The 15000-nt window shown below is 43.0% G+C and overlaps 1 protein-coding gene across 2 annotated transcripts in view; it reads left to right on the top strand.

Moving 5' to 3' along the window:
• LOC147035007 (uncharacterized) overlaps positions 1–15000 on the top strand; it is a 35026-nt gene that overhangs the window by 1209 nt on the left and 18817 nt on the right. The window lies entirely within an intron of this gene.

Genomic DNA, 15000 nt, shown 5'->3' with positions numbered 1-15000 from the left:
TGACAAATGTTTACTGTCCTCGTGCAAACTCTGAAAGAGGTGCCTTTCTGTACAAGTTGCAGGGTTTGTAAGCCCCATTGACTTGACCATGTTGTTGTGTCTGGGGCGTGACTACAACTGCACCCTCAACCCACAACTTGATTGGAACACTTGTGAGCCTCATCCACCCAGTGCAAGGCCTTTGGCACAGCTAGTCAAAAAAGTTTAAACTGGTGGATGTGTGGTGGGTACAAAACCGTAATATCCATGAGTATACATGGGCTTGTGCATCAAGAAATGTTTTGACGATGGCTCGCCCAGACAGATTTTTATGTTAATCATGAAATGGTGAACATTGTAAAGAACTCTTATATAAGGCCGTATGGTTTTTCCATCATCACATGTTTGTTATGGTGTGTGGCTTTCCTCATCATGTCTGTGGAAGTGCATATTGGACTTTTAATTTGAAACTTTTACAAAGTGCACATTTTATAGAAGCTTTTAAAATGTAATGGGAAAAATGTGTCACAAAATGGTTCATACTTGAACTTAAGACAACTGCACAAAATCCCAAATCAAATGTTTTTGCCAACAATACTGCTCTTGCAGCACATACAATGGTTTTGGTGTGATATCTACTTTTAAAAAACGATATACTTATCTGTGAGCAGAAATCTGGATTGTCTAGCGTGAATGTCCAGCAGTCGTCGAAGAAAAGGACCCTTCTGGCTGAAATGGTGAAAGAGCGGGTGGCCGGAGCATTCGTCCGACTGCGGAACGAAAAAATCCAACTTGACACCAAACAAAGGGTTTTTCAGTTTGGAGAAAACGGTCTCGACATCTCAACAAATCCATGCTTTGCGCTCTTCTGGTGGTGATTCGTTGATCTCCCAGAGTGATATCAAGCATGAACTACAAGACTATTTTTCCAAACTCTTTGCAATAAGAACTGTGAATGAGAAGAAGAAGAATGTGATGTTTGAACTGCTCCCTTCTCTGTCTGAAGATCAACAACAATTGCTTGAGCCCGGCATTTCTCTTGGAGAACTTACTGCTGTGCTCAAGGATAGCAAGGATGGGAAAGCCCCTGGACGAGACGGTCTTCCGGCTGAATTTTATAAGGCTTTCTGGGACATTCTAAGCCCTACTCTTCTTGAGGTCTTTCAGGAGAGTGTTGAACAAGGTAAACTGCCACTGAGCTGCCAGAGGGCAGTTTTGTGTCTCCTTCCGAAGAAAGGAAACCTGCATGAGACCGCAAATTGGCGGCCTGCGTTACTCCTCAACACGGACTATAAAATCTTGTCAAAAGCACTTTGAACCCGTCTGAAGGAAGTCATCTCTTTCTTGATTGACACTGATCATTCATACTGTGTTCCAGAACGTTCCATATACGATAATATTTTTTTTTTGGTGAGAGACTTGATCAGTCTCGGTCGAACTACATACATCTCCTGGTTTTGGTTTATTACTTTTAGATCAAGAAAAAGCTTTTGACAGTGTTAACCATTCTTTTTTGTTTGATGTATTAAGGAGAACAGGGTTTGGGGAAAAATTTATTGCTGATGTTAAGTTATTGTACAAAAATACATCTTGTTTGCTGAAGGTTAATAATAGTCTTTGTCACCCTTTTCCCTTTCAGCGAGGCATCCGTCAGGGCTGTGCGCTATCAGTATCAGGCATGCTCTACAATCTATCCGTTGAACCTTTATTAGTTTTACTTCAGAACTCAGTGTTCGGAGTCTCTCTTTCAAAAAACTCCAAAGTACAGTAGTTGTTTCACCTTCTGCTGTTGTTATTTGTGTTGCTGTCTCAAATCAAAAATATGTTTCTGAGGTCTCTCGTTGATTCACCCAGTTTGAGCTCGCTTCTACTGCAAGGGTAAATTGGAATAAAAGATCGCCTTCCTCGTCCCTGCCTGTTTTACCAGGAGGAATACAGTGGAGTAGTGAGGGGTTTAAATATTTAGGCTTATTTCTCGGAATTGAAGCGTATGAACAAAAAAATGGGAGAACTTCCTGCAAAAAAAAAATTGAAACTGTCAAGGTGGAGAAGATTTACCAACTTCTCTCGCTTAAGACACGGGTATCAATCATAAACATCCTGGTGGTTCCATTTATTTGATTTGACATAAAGTTATCCCACTCAAACCTCTGAGATACTTGGTCATGGGCATTCAGAGGGTTATGACTGATTTTTTTTCTGGGGTGGCCACCATTGACTGGGCCCAGATGTGGTCTGCAGACCCTGAAATGCGGGTGGTCAAAACCTGATGCATATCCCAAGTCGGATTATGGCGTTTCGGCTTTCCACGATAAAGCGCTTACTGTACAGTGAGTGTGTTCCTTGGCAACCTCTCACAAACGCCTGGCTGCAGAAAGCAGAAGGTCTGAAATACGACCGTGAACTTTTCCTCATCGACCTGAAACACGTTGACATGTCTCAGCTCCCCAGTTTTCATCAGAGCCTTTTGAATGCTTGGCAAGTCCTCGGAGTGCAACGTTTAGAGGTATCATGCGATGCCCAAAAGTTTGTACATGAGCCATTAGTTCGGAATCTTTTATTCTCTGGAATTTCAACCTCCAGGTCGTTTATGCATTGTTTCACCAGTGTTGGAATAAACAGAGTGCAAGACCTGTTGCAGCCATCCTTGAATGCCTGGCTTCCTGTAAGCTCACTTTCCTCAAAAATTGGTGTTCGTTCTGCTCGAATTGTGGAAAATGTCTTGAAAGCAGTAATTCAAACCTTTCATAGACTAAACATCGGGTGGACTGGGGTGGATGAAGTGGTAGACTCGCGTCTCTATTTCCCTGAACTTCAAATTGTCTCAAAAAAACAAGAGGGTGTGTTCTCCTCAAACTTGGAGGAAATTGGTGTGTTTCACGTCATGGGGAAAACGGCTATCTACAACATATGTCTGGAAGCATGTATACCTGGTTTTACAAAACTGTTGAAAAATCGGTGGAATGAGACCTTACCTGCTGGAGCCTTTTTAACTCCAGTGTGGAACAAAATGTATAGTTTTCCAACTCTTGGATGAACAGTAGACCTGAATTGGACACCAGCACATCAAGCCCTGGTCACAGACATTACTCCATAAGTTTAACTCTTCTGTTCTGATTTTTTGTCCTTTTTGTAATTTAATTTTAAATGTGGCCCACGCTTTTATTGAATGTTAGAGATTGGTAACCCTCTTTCTCTTCCTTGAACAGCTGTTTTATGAATTTAATTTTGTTTTTTCCTTTCCAGTCTTTATTTATGGAATTGAGGGGAATTCTCAGAGTAAACCAGCACTCTCGTTTTTGTCTTTTCTGTTGGGTATTGCGAAACTGGCAATTTGTTGAACCAGGAAAGCAAAATCAGGTCAGTCAGGCCAGATTAGATTTGTGACTTGCTACAGGTATCATGTAAACCTGCACTAATCTGTTCCATGGTCGGGTTGGCGGCGACTAAACCGTCTCCCCCACAAGGTTTTCTGGTGAGGAGGGTGTTTGGACATGGACACCCAGCAGGATTAAAAACAAAACCTGTCAAAGGGCGGAGGAGCTCCTTGTGAGCCAACGGCCATCCATATCTAGTGCCCAACTGTGTCTGCGGATGTCCTCCTGCAGTTGGGTTACTTCTTATTAGGAGGTTGGTGGCAGGATTTGCACTCCGGCCACTGTAAAACACTTCATTCCGCAAAACACAAAAACGCAAGGAAATCTGAAAACCCACTCCGTGGGAGTACCTCCTGTATAGCTTCCCTTCGCTGGACAGCTCACCGGATGACGGGATTGGGGCAAAGCCTCTGGGACCCCCAATCTCTGATGATAAGAGGGAAACCATGGGGTAACATTCCCGGGTCAGATTGCGGGAGAGTGTGTCGGAGTGGTGCTGAGGTGTCGTCCACCAGACGGCGGTCTCCTTGGGTTAACCTGAGGCGGTCCCTTCGGGTGGGTGCTTGGAATGTCCTATCCCTAAGAGAGGATAATGACCTGTCTCTGTTATCACCTGAGCTCAAGCGTTTGGACATCGGTATTGCAGCACTCTCTGAGGTTGGGAGACCGGATTGCGGCGAGTTCATGGTGGGTGGTTACACCATCAGTCGCTCTGATGGTTACTATTCCCAAGGAGTTGCTGTAGCTGTGTCCAATAAGCTGACTCCAATGATAATTGAGGTAACACCGGTCAACGAGCGTATTATGAGACTAAGGATTCGTCACTCCTTTGGTGTCATTTCCCTGGTCTCTGTTTATGCTCCGACTGAGGCGAGTGATCTCACTGTGAAGGATGCATTCTACGCGACGCTCGAGTCTGTGGTTGATCAGTGCCCCAGACGAGATACACTTCTCGTTTTGGGGGATTTCAATGCATCGACTGGAACTGATAGGGATGGTTATGAGACGTGTGTTGGTCCCCATGGGTCAGGAACTATGAACCAGAATAGCACTAAGTTCCTTGACTTTGCAAGAAGTCATGGACTTAGGGTGGCCGGTTCATGTTTTCAGCGCCCACAAGCTCATCGCTGGACTTGGTATTCCAACGCTGGCGGTGTGGCAAAGGAGATTGACCATGTCCTTGTTGATGGTTACTGGAGGATGATCCAGAACTGCAGGGTCTACTGGAGTGCTCAGTTCCTCAATACTGACCACCGAATTGTTGTAGCAATTCTGAAGTTGCACTTTAAATCCAGGAGAATGGTACCATCCCATACCATGGTACCATAGGGAGGATGTCGGAGAGATCAAGCTGCGGTGCATCGTTTGGGAATGTCAATATCTCTGACCTTGATTTTGCAGATGATAGTCATCTTTGCGGAGACTTTAGAAATCCTTTTGGGTCCCTCGAGGTGCTGAATGAGGAGTCGGAGCCGCTGGGATTATGGGTTTCCTGGGTCAAAACTAAGGTCCAGGCTTTCAGTGACATCTTGGATGCTGCTGTCCTGTCTGTGCCTGTTTGTGGTGAGGATGTTGAGGTTGTGGAGAGATTCACTTACCTTGGCAGTGATATTCATGTCTCTGCTGGCTGTGAGTCAGAAGTCAATAGACGTCTGGGTCGGGCCTGGGGAGTCATGGATTCACTGGATAATGGGGTGTGGCCCTGCCGGTACCTGTGCGGGAGGACGAAAGTCTGAGTCTTCAGGTCCTTGGTGCTTCCAGTCTTGCTCTATGGATGCGAGACTTGGACTCTGACCAAGGATCTGAGATGGAGACTCAATTCCTTTGGTACCAGGTCTCTTTGGAGAATCCTTGGCTATCGCTCGTCGGACTTTGTGTCCAACGAGCGGTTGCTGAGAGAGACCCAAATGAGATTTGGTACCTGCATAGTCCGTGAGCGTCAGCTGCGGCTGTATGGACATGTGGCTCGTTTTCCTGATGCTGATCCTGCTCACCAGATTTTCTCAGCGAGGGAGTCTCATGAGTGGAAGGGGACAATGGGCCAACCACGTGCCTCGTAGTTGCAGCAGGTTGATTGGCATCTCAAGGAGATGGGGTTGGGCCTGGCATCTGCCGGGGGGGGATGGCCAGACGGAGGCCCCTGGAGTACCTGCGGAAAGTGGACGCAGCGACGCTCTGCTCTGGCGAATGCTCCCATACCTGACCTGAAAGCAAAATTGAAGCGAAAAAATGTAAATGTGCTTTTCTGCTTTGAAGGTATGATTTCGGAATGAGTAAAAATGGAGCAAGCTTACCTTTTGAGCTTGGACACTGTTGGTGATCAGTGGTACACTGATCAGGTTTTGAGCTTCTTTTTGTGATGTCATCTGTTTTGTAAAAGTGTAAAGTACTTGCACTTACTTTTTGCATATATATGTATCATTCTGTGGTGTGTTTGACGTGAACATACACCGTTGTTAACCTCCGCCATCGAAGATCGGAGGTTACTGTTTTCACCCCTTTCTGTTTGTTTGTTTGTTTGTTTGTTTGTTTGTGAACAGTATTATGGAAAAACTCCTCGACGGATTTTAACGAAACTTGGTGGGAGGGGGGGGGGGGTTTGGTATGGTCCAAGGATCATGCCATTAGATTTTGGACTTGGTCCCCCCCCCCAAAAAAAAATGTTAGAGAAAACTTTTTTTTTTTTGCATTTCTTCTTTTCTTCATTTTGCATTTCTTTTTGCATTTTGCATTTTTGCATTTGCATGTATGTATATATGTATATATATATATGTATGTATATATATATATGTATGTATATATATATATGTATGTATATATATATATATGTATATATGTATGTATATATATATATATATATATATATATATATATATATATATATATATATATATATATATATATATATATATATATATATATGTATATATATATATATATATATATATATATATATACATATATATATATATATATATATATATATATATATATATATATATATATATATATATATATATATATATATATATATATATATGTATGTATATATATATATATGTATATATATATATATATATATGTATATATATATGTATATATATATATATATATATATATTGTTGTGGTTACCAAATTCGCAAACCACCATTCAGGTCCCTTAGGTGAGATATCTCGGTAAGTATATGTGTAGTTAGGCCCAAACCCGTTGTCTAGTGGGAATACATGTCATTTATGCGTGCTGCGACTCTTCAGGATAGCCGTTTTTCTTTTACTATCTTTATTTTGGACCAACCGCCATTGTTACCACCACCAACCACAACATCAACCACCCACCGCGGCGCCGCTTCACGTCACACCTCGCAACCGTCGCATCGCCACCGTTCTTGCGCCGCTTGTGGGTACTGGTGTTGGACTCGTGCAGGGCGCGCGCCGAACAGCGTGTACAAAACCACGGATTTTCCACTTCAAAAACGGATCAAAAACGACACACGCCCACTTTTGTTCCGTCCAATCGGTGAGCGAGGGGCGATTTGGCCCCGCCCCCAGGGCGTTGGAGGGCGATCGATATATGCAAATTTATGGATCAAAAAGCATTCATGCCCACTTTTTCTCGGGCCAATGGGGAGCGAGGTGAAAGGTCGAAGGGAGGGGGTCAAAGATGAGAGAGCGAAGCCACGGGGCTGATATAAGCGACCGCGTTCGTCAGTCAAGAAAATAAGAGTTAAGACTTCGCGGGCGGTGGAGGTGGGAAGAAGAAGCAAGAAGTTGGTCGTCGTCGTGTGCGTTGGAGTCGGAACGGAGGGGACGGAGCTGTGGAGAGGCGGCGAGGGCAGACGAGGGGGTGCTCGCGTCGTGCAGGGAGCTGCACACCAGGGAGGCCGACGGCGCGACCTGGCCGAGGTGGAGACGCTCGTCGCGGGACTCGAGGCAGAGTGGAAATCCTCTATACCCCGAGCATCAGCAACCCCCTCCTGTTTCCCCCCGCGCTGAGATAGTGCGACCAAGGGGGCCCCTTTCCCACCCCCTACCAGACTCTGCCCGCGAGGCCCGCGGAGTTGAGGCACCATCGCCGCTCCGCGTCTCATCACCAGACGGGTAGGCCCGACCCGGTCTCGGCCTCAGGCCCGCCTCATCTTTGAGGGTTCTCTTTTCTTTTGTTTTTGGGAATGTGTGTTGTCGGCGCCGTCTGTGAAGTAGAATTGTATAAGTGTTGCCGTGTGCTCGCGTAATCGGTATTAGATCTGCATTGTCGCATTTGCTTTTTGTGTAAAATTGCATTGTGTTTCTCTTCTTTTCTATGTGCTTTTGGTGGAATTGAATATGTGTGCTTTCCGTTCGTCGCGAATAAATGTGCTTTGTGTTGAACTGTTTCCCGCTTCGCTTCGTCATTTCCTTCATTGAATCCTCATCTTGCTTCACGTAAAGGGTTGGTAGTGGGCTGAATACGCCCGATAATTAATCGAACCGTCGAGGCCGACGATAACACCGCTCGGTTATCCCGATAGTACGGAACGGGTCGCTTAAGTGGCCCGTGTCCGAAGTCGACCTGCGGCGAGGTGCGATCGCCCGGTCTACCCTCCGTGTGGGTACTTAGGTAGGTCGAATTTGGCGAGCAACCCTATCCCACGCGGGGGCTGATTGGCTCGATCGCGGTGAGACCGAAAGGTCCACCCGTGACTGGTTCCCGGCGTTAGTCCGAGAGGGTCACGACTGGATTGTCCGTCCGGTGGGCGACGTGCCGCGATTCGAGTTACGTGGCCGTCAGCACGCCGGCGGGCGCGAATCCGTAACAATATGTATGTATATGTATATGTATGTATGTATATGTACATATATATATATATATATGTATGTATATATGTATATATATATATATATATATATATATATATATATATATATATATATATATATATATATATATATATATATATATATATATATATATATATATATATATATATATATATACCTCTGCAGCAGGAGTACTGAGATGGAAAACGCTTTTGCCATATGCCACCCCTTCTGAACCTGCATGGGAATCAATGTATTTCACACCAATAACAAACAGGTCAGGTGACTTGCAATGGAGACTTGCTCACTGGTCACTGCCAATAAACACTTTTGTCAACCGAATTGATGTTGCTGTATCAGTGCTTTGTCCTTTTTGTTGGATCACTGAATATTTGTTCCATGGATATATTGATTGTGTATGATTGTGCCCCCTCTTTCAATTATTGAGCAATATATTTCATTGGGTAAATGTCCCCTTTTCACTCCGTTTTTTTTATTTTTGGCCTCAGAGTCAATTCAGTTAATGAAAAGTTGTTAATGTTTTTGAACTATGTCCTATCGGAGGCAAAATTAGCGACCTACCTGTTGAGAAAAGCCAAAATGAAAGGCAAACCTTTTGAGCAATTTAATGTGATTTTGCATTTCCAATCCCTGGTTTCAACTCGTTTGAAACTAGAATTTAATTATCACAGAAATAATGAAAATATTAATACCTTTGTTGAAACTTGGTGTGTTGGCAAGATGTGTAACGTAAATGAAAATGTATTAGAAATTTACGTGGTTTTCCTTTCCTTGTGTCCTTGAAATTTTCTTAGTTTGAATTGCCTTTTTGGTGTTTCTATGATGTTGTTGATTTCTCTTTGAAACATGTTTTTGGTTTTCTCCTTTGCCTTTTTTTGTATTTATTTGTATATAATAAAAGGAGTCTCTCTCTCTCTCTCTCTCTCTCTCTCTCTCTCTCTCTCTCTCTCTCTCTCTCTCTCTCTCTCTCTCTCTCTCTCTTTCTCTCTCTCTCTTTCTCTCTCTCTGTCTCTCTCTCTCTCTCTCTGTCTCTCTCTGTCTCTCTCTGTCTCTCTGTCTCTCTGTCTCTCTCTCTCGTTTTTTTTTTGGGTATGGTGTCATGGTGGCTGCTTGTGTTGAGTTCTGAGTTGCTCTGCTTTGGTGTATTTTTTCCTCTCCTTTTTCGCCCTCATACTCGCTACGATCCTTGTGTACCTTTTTTCCCCATGTTTTGAGACGTTTCCCTAACCCTAACAAATTGAGACGAGAGAGAGAAAGAAATTGCACACGGTAGGTGATGTTCCGATGCTTTTCAGAACCTCCCGGATTTGAGGCCTGTGTTCCATCTGACGTGTTTGCTAGTTTTAGCCAACGCTTTTTGGCTGCCTTAAACTATTCTTGGACTTCCTCCATATTGTTTTTATTTTCCCTCCACTTGCTAGCGCCACTTGGGCTAGGTTTCTTTTGTTGATTTAAACTCTCTCTTTTTGTTAAAATTATTTTTAGCTATGGCAAACGTTCGTTTGAATCATAGCGTGTACGAGTCACTTACTCGTAAGCATGGCCTCGTGTGCGATCCCCCGAGGGAGGTAAAGATTGAGGACGTGTTACTGGTATTCGGTAAAATCATTGGTTTACATAACATCCGTGCAGCCTCTCGAATGAACAAGAAGGTCGTTGTGTTTGTTTCCGAGGTGCACATGGTAACCTCTGTTGTGGAGCAAGGCCTTGTCATACACCCCGACCTGTTTCTCCTTGTTTCCCCATTAGAGACACCTGCGGTTAAGGTGAATGTGTCTAACGCTCCGCCTTTCATTCGAAATGATGACTTGTGTACTCAATTGAGCAAGTTCGGTACGATCGTATCAAAAATCACGATGGTGCCGATACACTCAGGAAGTGGAGAATTTAAACACGTGATGACTTTTAAAAGGGTACTGTACATGATATTGCCTGACAATGAGCAAAAGTTTAACGTAGTTTTACATGCAAAAATTAACGGCCATGTGTATAAAATGTATGCCTCCACGGATGTCATGGCATGTTATCATTGTGGAGCATACGGTCATGTGAAGAACTCCTGTCCCATTTTGATGAGATCACCAGAAAATCAAGGACAGGAGATTGTAGATCCCCCTTCCCCACGTCATGGGGTGGGTAAAAGGGTAGCATCCTCTTCACCACCTGTTTGTGAGCGGGAAGCAACAGACTCCTCCCCCCACTTACTGGGGGGTGTGAAATGGTAGAACCCTCCCCACCAAATATTGGTGAGCAGCAAACAGTAGGCTCCTCCTTTCTAACTTATAATGCACCAGAAGTGGTTGGTCCCTCAACCTCCACCATAAAGGACTGTACTGATGATGACATGGAGGGGTTCGTGACAGTGTCTCATAAAAAAGGACAACAACGTTCATGTCCTTTCATCAATGAGACAAAGACAACACAAAGTAAGATACTCGTGTCAGATGTGCCGAGCTTGCAAGATGCATCTCGCATAGAGAATCCCTCTTCAGAACTGAAAATTGAACCGGAATCGATAATAACTCTGACTAATTCATTTGCACCACTCGCTGAATTGCCTGAGTTGTACGAGTGTGATGTAGACATTGAGAATACTCGTGCCTCTCAGGAATTTGTCATTGAGGTGTGCGCAGAGGTGTGTCATTATGATGACAAGGCAGATAAGCCGGAAAGCCCCTCGGAGGAAATCTGTAATCCTACCTTTGTGGAACAAAATGGAAGGGATGGCAAGAAGGAGGCTGCATGTGATAGTGGGCAGCTAAATGGGAATGAAAAGATCGATGGTTCAAATTCTATGGAGATTTATGCCTTAGAAATAAGTTTGGATCAGGAAGAGAATGACAGAGATGATGAGGCTGACTTCGATGATACCTCTTCAACCCTGTCAATTAGTGGGTGTTGTTCCCAAGAGGATGATGATGGAGACACCATGGCTACAGAAGATGAAATTATTAAATTCGTAAATGAAACCTTCAGGAAAAGGCATGTGAGAATTCGGAATTTTTTCCCGAATCTCCACGCCTTTCTAAAAACTGCGAAAAATATGATTCACGAACCTCAACAAGTCAGGATCTCAGAACCTCAATTCCAGCGGTTGAGGAAGTGTGCCACTAAGGCTAGAAGAGAACTCCAAGAGTAGTAATAGTAGTAGTTTAAAAAAAAAAGTAAATGAAGGTAGCATCCCTCAACATAAATGGAGGCTGCAGCTATGTGTGTCGCCTCGAGGTGTTGCAGTTGTTTGAGAAAGAAAAAATTGATATTTTAATGTTACAAGAGACACACACCAACCAACCTTGTGAGGACGAGTGGCGCAGGATTTTTAAAGGTTACCTTTTTCCTCCAGTACCTTTGAGGATGCTAAGGCACATGTGGCAATTGTCGCGCACCCCAGAATCCAACCCTCGGAGATATCTTGTAGGGTGGTTTGTAAAGGCTTATTAATTGCTGTGGAATTTATTTGCAGTAATCAAAGAAATTGTATTATTAATGTATATTGCCCCAGCGACAGTGCTGAAAGGATTCTATTCCTTCCAAAGTTATCAGGTTTTTTTTAAACATTGTTGACTTGACTAATTTAATTTGTATGGGGGGAGATTATAACTGCACACTCACCCCCCAACTGGACAGGAATACTCCTGAGCCCCATCCACCTAGTTCAAGGTATTTGGCAAAACTTGTACAAAAATTTAAATTGAGGGATGTTTGGCATCTGCAAAATCCAAACACCCGTCAATATACATGGGTGTGCTGTTCAATTAACCAGATAACCATGGGCCGACTGGACAGATTGTATGTAAATTAGGGAATGGTGAATCTGGTTCAGAGAACATGCATAAGTCCATCTGGCTTTTCTGATCACCATATGATTATAACGGAATGTATGTTCCCCTTTCATTGCTGTAATAGTGTATACTGGACTTTCAATGTCAAACTATTACAAGATGTACAGTTTGAAAACGCCTCCAGACTGGTAAAGAAAAAGTTAGAAAAACAAAAGTGTTCTTTTCCTAATACCAGACAGTGGTGGGACTGTACAAAATCCCAAATTCGGATTTTCTTTCAACAATATTGCTCACGTACCATTAATGCTTCTCGGTTGATAAGTGCTCTCAAAGCAGATGTACTTAAATATGAGCAAGAAGCTGGAACATCCAGTGGAAGTGATCACTATCAGCAGATGGTGGAAAAAAAGACCCTACTGGCTGAACTACTCAAGTGAGCGTGTGGCTGGAGCAATGGTTCACCTTCGGATGAGCAGAATTCAACTGGAGACTCCAAATAAGGAATTCTTTAACCGAGAGAAAGCTGTCAATACCTCTCGGCAGATTCACAGTTTACACTCTTCTGACAGTGTTCTGATTTGCCAAAGTGACATTAAACACTCGATGCAAGATTTCTACTCAAATCTGTTTACACCGAGAACTGTGGACAAAACGATTATAAATGAGGTGATTGACCTTTTCCCATCCCTTTATCAAGAACAGCAACAGCAACTCGAATGTGACATTTCTTTTGAGGAGCTCACTGCAGCATCAAAACTGGTTGAGGACGGCAAAGCCCCCGGACTTGACGGACTTCCTGCTGAATTTTACAAAGCTTTTTCGAATATTCTGGGTCCTGCTCTCATGGAGACCTTGCTTGAAAGCTTAGATCAGGGTGAATTGCCCCTGAACCCCGACTGGCTCTCCTTCGCACTTCCTTATTTGCGTTATCCTTGTCAAACATTCCTAACATTGTCACTTCATCTTATGCAGATGACCTGTGTGTTGTGGTCAAAAACCCAAAATATGTCAGTGAGCTATCCTGTTGTCTTGCCAAATTTGAACTTGCCTCATTAGCTAGAGTAAATTGGAACAAGAGTGTAGCTCTTTGGCTATACCCAAATACACTCTCATCACACTCTTCATGTGCACTTCTTCCAACTCTTCCAGGAGGAATGTTATGGAAAACGGATGGGTTTAAATACTTAGTAATCCATTTGGGAACTACGAGCTATATGCAAAAGAATTGCGATGGGTTCCAAGATAATATTAAGCAGAAACTATCAAGGTGGAAAGGAATGCTCCAGTTCTTGTCACTTAAGGCATGGGTAACATTCATAAATAACCTGATACTTCCAACCATATGGCACAAGGTCATCGCACTTCAGCATCCTCAAGCTGTGATCACAAGCATTCAGAAGGGTCTCATTGATTTTTTTTCTTGGGAGGCCACCACTGCCTCAAGCCAGATGTCTTGTGCAGGCCACAAATTTCTGGTGGCCAAAACTTAGTGCACATCTCCAGTCAGATAATGGCTTTTCGACTCATGACAATAAAACGTCTACTATATGGTGAAGTAGTGTCCTGGCGTCCTCTCACCAATACCTTGCTTCGGCAAATATGTGGTTTAGACAATGACAGGGAACTCTTTCTCATGGACCTGAAGCAGGTTGATAGAGCTCGGATTCCTGTGTTTCATCAATGTCTTCTGAATGCTTGGCAAGCTCTTGGAATGCAGCGGCTAGAGTTCTCCTATGATGCCAGGAAATTTGTGCATGAGCCACTATTCCAAAATTCATTATTTGCTGGAATATCTACCAGCTGATCCTTCATTGAGTACTTTACAAATACTGGAATAAATAAAGCGCGAGATCTTATGGAGCCTTCCTTGAAGCGATGGTTGCCTGCTGACTCGGTTTCTAAAAAAATTGGATTGCATTCAATGAGAGTCGTGGGTGAGGTCATGAAGATGGTAATTTATTTTTTTACATTTAAATATTGGGTGGAATGAAGGAAGTGAAGAAGTGGATTTTCACCTAAACTTTCCTGAACTTTCAATCGCTGCCCAAAAACGCCATCACGTGCTCTCTTCAAACAGTGACGAGTCTGGTGCCCCACGTCATGGGGCAAAAAACAATATATGGAATTTGTCGAGAAGTGTGTTTACTGAGCTGTACGGCACCATTAAGAAACCATTGAAAAGAGACTTTACCTGCAGGAGCGTTCCTTACTCCCAATTGGAAGGTGATTTATAGATCTCTGACTGTTGGTCGCATGGGAGACTTAAATTGGAGACTGCAACATCAGGCCCTGGCCACGCAGGTTTTAGTACAAAAGTTAAACCCCTCTGTGTCTAATTCATGCCCCTTTTGGAAGAGTATCGAGAATATGTATCATGCGTTTATTGAATGCAAGAAGTTGTCACCTCTGTTTCTGTATCTGAGTCACTTTTTTTGTAAATTTAAAATTGTTTTTTTCCTTTCCAATCTTTATTTATGGGCTCGCTTTCAACACTGGAAACAAATCTGTAGTTTTGCTTTTGAATTTTTTACTTGGAATTGCTAAGCTTGCAATTTATAAGACAAGAAAAGCTAGATTGGTGAATAGGAAAGATGAAAATGCACTTTTTTGTTTCAAAGGCATGGTGTCTGCTCGTATAAAACTAGAACATGCATATCATGTAAACATGGGTAGTCTTCCTGTGTTTGAAGAATTATGGTGCAATGGTGGTGTCTTGTGTAAATGTGTTCAGAACGAAGTTCACATTTCTTTGTGAAGTTGTAACGATATTACTGATCCTTGAACTTTCATTGTTTATCTGACCCAGCTTGAGCACCTGTATTTAAGAAATGATGCTTGATACTCATGTGTTGATGCTTTTCAGGAACCTCTGGCAAATGGTGCTTCAATAATTTATTTCTTTTGTTTAAATTTGCCTTGTGAAATGTTTTATGCTTTTATACTAAAACGACATAAAAGTCAAGTCTCTCTCTCACTTATCCCATCCCTCTCTCTCTCTCTCATACCATATCTCTCTCTCCCTCTCTCATACCATATCTCTCTCT

Source organism: Eptatretus burgeri, chromosome 1 (assembly GCF_056783735.1).
Source record: "Eptatretus burgeri isolate ZD-2024b chromosome 1, Ebu_testis_v1, whole genome shotgun sequence".
Classification (NCBI taxonomy): domain Eukaryota; kingdom Metazoa; phylum Chordata; class Myxini; order Myxiniformes; family Myxinidae; genus Eptatretus; species Eptatretus burgeri.
This window is presented reverse-complemented; position numbering and strand designations above follow the sequence as displayed.